Source organism: Phalacrocorax aristotelis, unplaced genomic scaffold (genome assembly GCF_949628215.1).
Source record: "Phalacrocorax aristotelis unplaced genomic scaffold, bGulAri2.1 scaffold_163, whole genome shotgun sequence".
Taxonomy (NCBI): Eukaryota; Metazoa; Chordata; class Aves; order Suliformes; family Phalacrocoracidae; genus Phalacrocorax; species Phalacrocorax aristotelis.
In genome coordinates this window covers 73,109-81,561 of record NW_027441250.1, presented here as the reverse complement: position 1 = coordinate 81,561, position 8,453 = coordinate 73,109, and the positions used below count along the sequence as shown (strand labels likewise).

General features: G+C 47.8%; 1 long non-coding RNA gene across 1 annotated transcript; it reads right to left on the bottom strand.

Moving 5' to 3' along the window:
* Positions 1–1,898: 1,898 nt before the first annotated feature.
* On the bottom strand, positions 1,899–7,862 carry LOC142051183 (uncharacterized). The gene is made up of 3 exons (XR_012658346.1): positions 7,591–7,862; positions 2,194–2,251; positions 1,899–1,972 (listed from the first exon to the last, which is right to left on the bottom strand). It is a non-coding gene; the product is annotated as an uncharacterized LOC142051183 (long non-coding RNA).
* Between the last annotated feature and the right edge of the window lie 591 nt (positions 7,863–8,453).

Here is an 8,453-nt window from a genome sequence, read left to right as displayed (position 1 = left end):
ACCTACGGTTGTTCCCTGGGGGCCCACAAAACCCAACAGGAATTACTTCCCTCACCCACCGACAACAGCCAGTCGATCCAAGACGGCTGCAAAATTCCTTCCCCCCCACCCCCGCCAAAGCCTGGGCGCATCCCTAGATGCCAGCACCACCCGCCTTGCCCTGACTCTACATCCCCGGGCAGGGCGGCTCCAAGACAAACACAGAACAACGCTACACAGAACGCTACAGCCAACGCGCCCCGAAGGATGAGAGGCAGCTCTCGGAGAGAACGACGACACCCAGACGGAAACCCCCCGTCCGGCAAGACCGCCTGCGGGACCCCGACGGTGACGTCAGCAGGCCCTACGGCAACGCCAGAGCACGCCGACAGCTTCGCGGCCCGTGACAAGAGCTTCCTCTCGCAACCGAGACGACGGACGTGCAACCAGCCCAGCTTCAAGACCTAACCGCCTAAGGATGCAAGGAAGAAATGCCAGCCCCAAAAAACTCACAGCGACAGAGCGGCGCTGCTCACGCAGCCGGGAACGACGCCGCCCAAGACGCCCGTCCGAGACGCCAAAACGATCCACGCCCGAAGCTTGCGACGCCAAAAGAGAAGCGCCCGACGGGCGCCGAGCCCACGACTAGGGCCTCGCCGGGCCCTACTAACGCTGCCGAGGCACCTGCCTGGCTCCTAAAGAACAAAGAGAGCAACCGAGACCCGAGGAAGGTCGGAGGCACCCAACACGAAACACACACACTGCACAATAACGCACACAGCCTGGAACCGCCCTGCCCGGCACACGTTCCCGTCACATTGAAGAGGAACCCGCTCCTTTTCCCTGCTCTCAAAGGGGACCGCTTCCCGGACAGCCCGCTCCGCTGCACCATCCTTAAAACCCCTGCCTCCCCCAACCCCTTCCCCAGCACCGTTGCCTCAACCTAGCTTTCAAGGGGCCGAGAGTCTCGGTCCACCCATCCTTCAGAAGAACAAGCGCACGGTCAGCCCACTGCATCGGTCCTCCACGTGCCAGGTGCCTTTTCATCACCTAAACAAAAACAACAACAACAACAACACACACACAGCAGCCCTGTCAGCCGGCATCCCATCACTCCACAAGGACCTACCCCCGCAACGCCCCCCACCTCACGCGCGCCCGGCTGCTCCGCTCACCCGGCTGCTCCGTGCCCGTTCCGGACGAGGACGAACGCCATCCCCTGCGGCCCCTAGAGATACCACAGGGCACACAAAGTTACCGTCGCTCCGCCAAAAAAGGAAGAACGAACCACACCAGCCCCGCGCCCCTCCCCTCTGCGACCCAGCTCACCTCAAACGCGCATCCAGGCCCAAACGCAGCCGGCGCACAACAACCTGCAAAACCAGAGACAAACGCTTCAACTGAGTGGCCGTACGACACCTTGCTCTCAAACAGCCGCCTGGCCTTCAAGCCCCTCACCTCTCGGACCTCTCGGCGGCACGCGGCGTCTCCCCTCCGAAGCCTGCGTGCGGCACCTGCAAGAACCCAAGCAAAAAAGGACCCGCTCACGTGCTGCGGGAGTCTCAGGATACCCGCACAACCCCCCCCCCCCCCCCCCCCCCCCATCTCAGACACGCACCTTTTCCTCGACAGCTCACCTGCCTGGCCTCCATCAGATCCGGTTGCCGTCTTGAGGCTCGCCCACCACCTGCAAGAGCCAAACGCATGTTGCTCGCAACCACCTGCGACGCGACCCCTCAGGACGAATCGCTATGCTTCAGCCCACCCGTCACCGGTCAGCATAGCCTTCTCTGAAGTCTCATCACCACATTGTGTCTCTCCCGCAAAGCCTACATGGAACGTGCAAAAACTTAGGAAAGAAGATACATGCTACGATATTACCCAGAACAGCAACCTACCCACGCCGAATCCCATTCTCACACATCTTTTCTTTGACAGCTTGCCTGCCCAGCCTCTGTCAGTTCCAGCTGCCACTTTGAGGCTCACCCATTATCTGTAACACACAAGTAACAGAGGTCACTTTTACCTTCGCTATCAACACAACACCTCAGAAAGAACTGCTACTTCAGCACACCAATCACCTAGCTCAACTCCCCTCCTGTGTCCAGCTCACACTTGGCTCATTCCTTACTGCCTTCTAACTCCCCAAAACACACTGCAGAGTCATTCAGCCATCAGTCACATGTTCCTTCTATATACCACACACCGTCCTACCTTCTTACAGGATTTCCTCGGCTTTCCTATGTCACCCTGAACAACTCCTCCTCCGCCTCTGGAAAAAAAGGACATAGTAGAAGTCACCTGGATGCACAGAAATAGCTTAAATGATCCATAGGTCTTGCTCTCATGTAGGAATACCATGTAGAGCCCAGCTACCACCTGCCATTAAAGGACATACATTAACTCAAGCATTACACCCTATACACGTACAAACCTGACGACCATTAGGATGTACTCTCAGCTAGCACTCTAGCTGCCAGCTACAGTCATCTTCTTAACATCTACAAAATACTACTAAAGTTACTGACCTTTCCCATTGCTTTTGGCTATTGGCTCTGCACAAGCCTACACAGGGTTTTACAGAAGTCTATTGATATTAACTATACACTTGTATTGCTCTTCTTTTCTTAAAGAAACTGCATATATAAATTCCCATACATAAATGCATACAGAACACTCACCCTAACCCCAACCACATCTTATCAATACCCTTAACAGTTAATGTCAACACCTTCTAGATTACGCAAGAGAGTTTATGAAAATAATTTTGATTCAATAAAGTTGAGAATTCCAATAATAAAAAGAAACATACTCAAAACTAAAAAGAAAAAAATAACAGAACAACATACTATCAAGCCATCTTACCACACCTGAACCTCCAATGCAGTATTAGATAAGGAAAAACATATAAGTTTAGACACAAATGATCTTTCAAATTTAAATGCCACCAACCCTTATTGAGTTCTAAAAGCCTTACCTCTCACAAGCATCTGCATGTCTTTAAATATCAAAACATACCTATCCAAAAATATTTAAACAGCTCAAAACTTACAATTAAGTACAGGAACACCAAAGCACCCACACTGGAGAAAGCCAGGAGGGAAGGGAGCTCCCTCACCAGAGGCTGTGGCTCATATACCTCGGGCCCTGCCCACCAACCTTCCCACAATCACCTGGGAAAGGGGAGGGGTGAACCACCACAGGGTATAAAGGCAGCTGAAGGAACAGCAGGGAGTTTTCTCAAGTGCTTTATGTTAACAGCATGGAAAAAGACAAAAAGAGTGGTTCTTACTGTAATTGTACTACTATTTGTTTTTCTTCACCTACATGTATTGCATCAGCAATGTGGCCAGGTAAGAAATTAAACTTCATTTTCCTAGGATGTATACAGGGAAAAACCATGTCTTACTAATTTATATAGAAGAGCACCTCCTGGATTATAATAGCACTATTATGACCATTAGTTGTATGTTTTACTTTTCTGTAAAACAGAAGAGTTATACAATTATGGTTCATTTCTAGCAAAACCACACATACTATCTACATACTAGCAGAGCTATAGTCTAGATATGACTGAATGGCAAAGTGAATTAAATCTCTGGTTCAAATGAAATTATTTTCTATAAATCACTGATAATTCAGAGTAATTTTGACACTCTGATTTCCTTAAGAGACTGATAGCAGTCTCAAAGGACAAAAATTTAAAAAGGGAAATACAGGAACGGTATCAAAAGTTATATGAAGTGTCCTAATGAGCATATAAGCAGCTAAATAAAGAATAAAAGGGGAAGTGCAATAAAAACTCATTGAGACATGTGTTGCTAAAAATAGATCCAGGCTATTGATTCTCCAAGAATCTCAAGAGAAGATCAGAGCCACCCGTAGATATTTTTGGGGTACCAGATAGCAAAGAGAAACATACTATAAGACAGAAAACAAATTAATTACTGCGGAGTACAAAGATGGCTTTAGGAAAGGTTCTGGCAGAACAAGAGGCATTGTCACAGGGATAGGAATAGTTTGTAATGGACCAGAGAAACTAAAGCAGTGGTGAGAATGCAGGAAGCTCAAAAGGGAATTGACCAAACTAACAGATATTCTCGGGGGAGCTGGAACGGGGGGCGGCAAAGAATTGAGGAAAGAAAAAAGTGATCGGGGTAACAGATACCGACTCAGGAATAGAGCTGGAGGGTAAAGAGGAGTGAAAAGTGCCCTTCTGAGCTAGAACAGGGCCCTGGGCTATCTCTATGAGGGGATGTCTCGTGGGAACTCAGCAAATGGAGCAGAGGAGTCCTGAGGGAGCCCAAGACACCAAAGCAGCCTTGGAGCTGGAGCCTGAGGAGAGTCTAGGAAAGGACTGTGACTAGGATAGAAGATGTCCTGAGGAAGGCAGAGAGACAGAAAAGTATTTGGGGATGTGACAATTACATCCAGAGGGCATCTGAGCTCAGTAAACACAACATGAGAAAGCCAGGGAACAAATAGAGGCACAAACAGAAGGAAGAAAGGACAGAATGACTGCTGTGCGCAGCATATACAGACTCAGAAAATCTTCAGATGGTGAGAGAAGGGTGTGAGTGCCACGGCAAAGCTAAAAGTGCGCAGAATGTGACCTCAAAGGGGCCGGTAGGTGTTGCGGCGCCCTGAGGGGTCCTGGGTGAGGCGCAGAGACAAAAGAATGCTCTGGGAAACGAGGATACAGTCTGGAGGGGTGTGACCAGATTACAGATCTCCTCAGGAGCTGGGGACCAGCCGGAGGTACCGTAGTCAGCAGACGGTATGCTAAGAGCGCTCCGAGGCACAAGCAAACCCGAAGACTGGGTTCAGAGATAACAAGGGAAGACCAAAGCCTGCTACTGAGCTAAAACAGGGTTGTGGGACGAAAAGGGGCTCTCTGGACACACGGTGACTGGGAGCGGAGGGGTCACAAAAGGCTCGCGGGATAAGAGATTGAAAAGGAGAGTAAATGCTACCAAAATGCTGTGGAGCACAGGGAAGGTCTCGGGAGGCATCCTAGATGGCATAGAAAAGAAAAAGATTGCTCTTTTTTGGGAACAGATGTCTTGGAGAGGTGCGATTGTGACAACAATGTGCTGCTGGGGAACGTCTAAGACTGTGAGGTAAAAGGCCTATGAGGTAAAAGATGACATTTTAAAAGCTGCGACACTAACAAAAGACAAGAAATTATTCAAGTGTTAATACAGCCAATGGATAACATTAGGCAGAGGAGTTAAAAACTGATAGTAAAGAAATAGGGAAAAACATAAAACACCAAAGGCCAAGTGACTTGGAGATGTAGGGGAAAAAAAAAAATCAAGTGCGGGATGTTAGAAAAACAAAGAGAAAAATGAAAAGACGGACAGGAAACTGAAACAGGAGCGGAAAGAAAGTTAAAATGCAGCAGTACTAATGAAAGACAAGAAATAATTCTGAGAAACAGCAAAGGGAATAAAAGTAGACAGAACATTTAGGAAGCAAGAGATTAGGAAAAGGAAGGGCAAAAATAGATAGGGACAGCCATCTAAAAGAGACAGCAAATTTTAAAAGCTGTGACGCTAAGGGAAGAGAAGAAATAATTGTAAAAAGACAGCAAAGGGAGAAAAATTGGCATAGAAAAGGTTTAAAAAGCAAGGGGGATTATGGAACTAAAGATAAAATTTAAAACATAGGGACAGCAAACAGATGGATGAAGAAAACTGGTGAAGTGATGGTGTTAAGGGAAGACATATACTTGAAAGAAAACAGAGCAAAATAAGCACAGGAAACGGGCTAAAGGAAGAAATCTAAAAAGTGACAGGGATTAGGGAAACCTAGAGCAAACTATTAATAATAGGGATGGAAAATAGAAAAATATTATAACAGCAAAGGTACTGCTACTAAGGACAAGAAATAACTAAAACAAAGACACCAGATAAAATTGTACAAAATTTTAGAGGAAAATACGATTCAAGAAATGAGGGAAAAAATTAAAAATAGCAACGGTCAAGTAAAATGGAAATGTAGAAATTAAGTGGAAAAAGCAAGGTCATTAGTGAAATAGAAGAAATAACTTTTTAAACTTCCAAAGGAATGAGAGTTAACTTATAAATAACATTTAAAAAGGAAGGGCTTGTAGGGAAATAAAAAAAAATTAAAACAGAGACTGTAACCTAGAAGGGAGGTAGAAAGGAAATGGAAAAAGCGAGGGCGCTAAAGAGAGATGAGAAATAATTTTGCAAAGACAGCAAAGAGAACTGAGGTTGCTGTAGAAAGAAAGCCTAGCCAGCAGTGCGTATTAGGAAATAAAGACAATCTTATGCAATAAGGACAGTGACCCAAAACAGACGTGAAAAGGAAATGTAAAAAGCGAGAGCGCTATGAAAAATAATTGAGAAGTAACACCGGCGAACGAGACAAAAGTAGGAAAGTTTAAAAGCCGAGGGATTAAGAGACAATAACAACTAAAAAATAGTAATAGAAATAAAACACAGACATAAAATTTTAAAAGCGATGGTGCTAAGGAAAGAGCTGAAAATGAACAAATGACCACAGTAAAGGTGATAATAGTACACAAAAAGAACACGATAAACGCAAGGGTGGTTAGGGTACCACTGGAAAAAAATTAAAAGGGATTGAATAAGGAGTTCATCTATCTCAAAGGGGGAAAAGCATTCTTCCTTGGGAATTTGCAGGGCTCGGGGAGGCGGCTTTAAGGGAGACTTGGAGGGGAAGGGATATAGCCAGGGTCGCTAAAGAAGAGCCTAGGGGCGGCGTGCCGAGCTCGAGGGTGAAATCAATATCCCACCTTGAGCAGGTCTACCCCGATGCACACAGCATAGATGCCGTAAGGCAGGAGATAGAAGCTGTTGTGCAGCGGGATAGCTTTGATTCTCTTGCCATCGCAGACATCGCAGAATCATAGAACGTTCTGGGTCAGAAGGGACCCACGAGGATTAGAGTCCAACTCCTTTCCCTGCACAGGACAGCCCCAAATTCACCCCATGCCTCTGATGGTGTTGCCCTAGTGCTACTTGATTATTGTCAGGCTTGGTGCTGTGCCTGCTTCCCTGGGGAGCCTGTTCCGTGGCCCTCTGAGTGAAAAAACTTTTCCTAATACCCACCCTAAACCTCCCCTGGACCATCCTCCTGCCGTTCCCTCAGGTCCTATTGTTGGTCACCGGAGAAAAATGATCGGCACCTGTGCCTCCTCCACCCCTTGTGAGGAAGCTGCAGACTGAGATGAGGTCTCCCTGTCTCTAGGCTTAATAAACCAAGTGACTTTAGCTGCTCCTAGTACGGTTTCTCACCAGATGCGGTGGGATGCCTCGTACAATTCGAGTGCTGCGATGGATGGCTCTAATCTCTTACGAAGGGTTAGGCAAGGAAGGAGATGTGGTGGGGTGGCTCTGTACGTTAGGTAGTGTTTTGGTTGTAGAGAGCTCAATGATTGGGAGGATGAGGTTGACGGCTTATGGGTAAGGATGAGGGGAAAGGCCAATGAGGCAGATATCCAGCTGGGGGTCTGCTGTAGACCACCTGACTGCAATGAAGAAGTAGCTGAAGAATTCTACAGGCAGCTGGCAGAACTCTCCCAGTTGCTACCCCTTATTCTCATGGGGCACTTGAACTTACCAGATGTCTGCTGGAAAGAAAACGCAGCAGAGGAAACTGTCTAGGAGGTTCATGGAGCACGTGGAAGGTAACTTCCTGATGCAGCTGGTAAATGAGCCTACTGGGGAGGTGCCTCGACTGACCTGCTCTTTAGAAACAGAAGGACCGGTGGGAGATGTGGGGGTTGGAAGCCATTTTGCGCCTAGCAACTGCACCCTGATAGAATTCCTGATGCCTGGCAAAATAAGGAAGGGGGGGCTGGCAAAATATATACTGTGGACTTGCGGAGGGCAGGCTTTGGACTCTTTGGGACACTGGTTGAAAGGGTTCCTTGGGAGGAAGTCCTGAAGGGCTAAGGGGTCCTGGAAGGCTGGACGTTGAAGAAGGAAATCTGGAAGGTGCAGAACCAGGTTGTCCCTGTGTGCAGTAAGACAAACGGGCAGGAAGATGACAGGCCTGGCTGAACAGAGAGCTTTTGTGGTGGCTCGGGGGGGCAGGGAAAGGAGAGTTTACTGCTTTTGAAGAACGGGTAGGCAAGTCAGGAACAGAACACAGAGCTTGTTATGCAAACCAGGAAGGCAAAAGCCCAGCTAGAACTCAACTGGCCACTGTTATTAGAGATGACAAAACATACTTTTACATATATGCTAACAGAAAGAGAGCCAAAGAGACTCTCCAGCCTCTACTGGGGGCCGGGGTGGGGAATGCTGCCACTGAGGACTAGACTGAGGTACTTGAGGCCTTCTTGGCCTCAGTCTCTAGTAGACTGGCTGTTTATCACCAGGGTAGTAATGGTTCACCTTCAGTGCGCTCACCAGGCATGTACAGGATGACCAGGGGATCAGGCCCAGACACCGCAGGTTCTGCCTGACCAACCCAGTCTC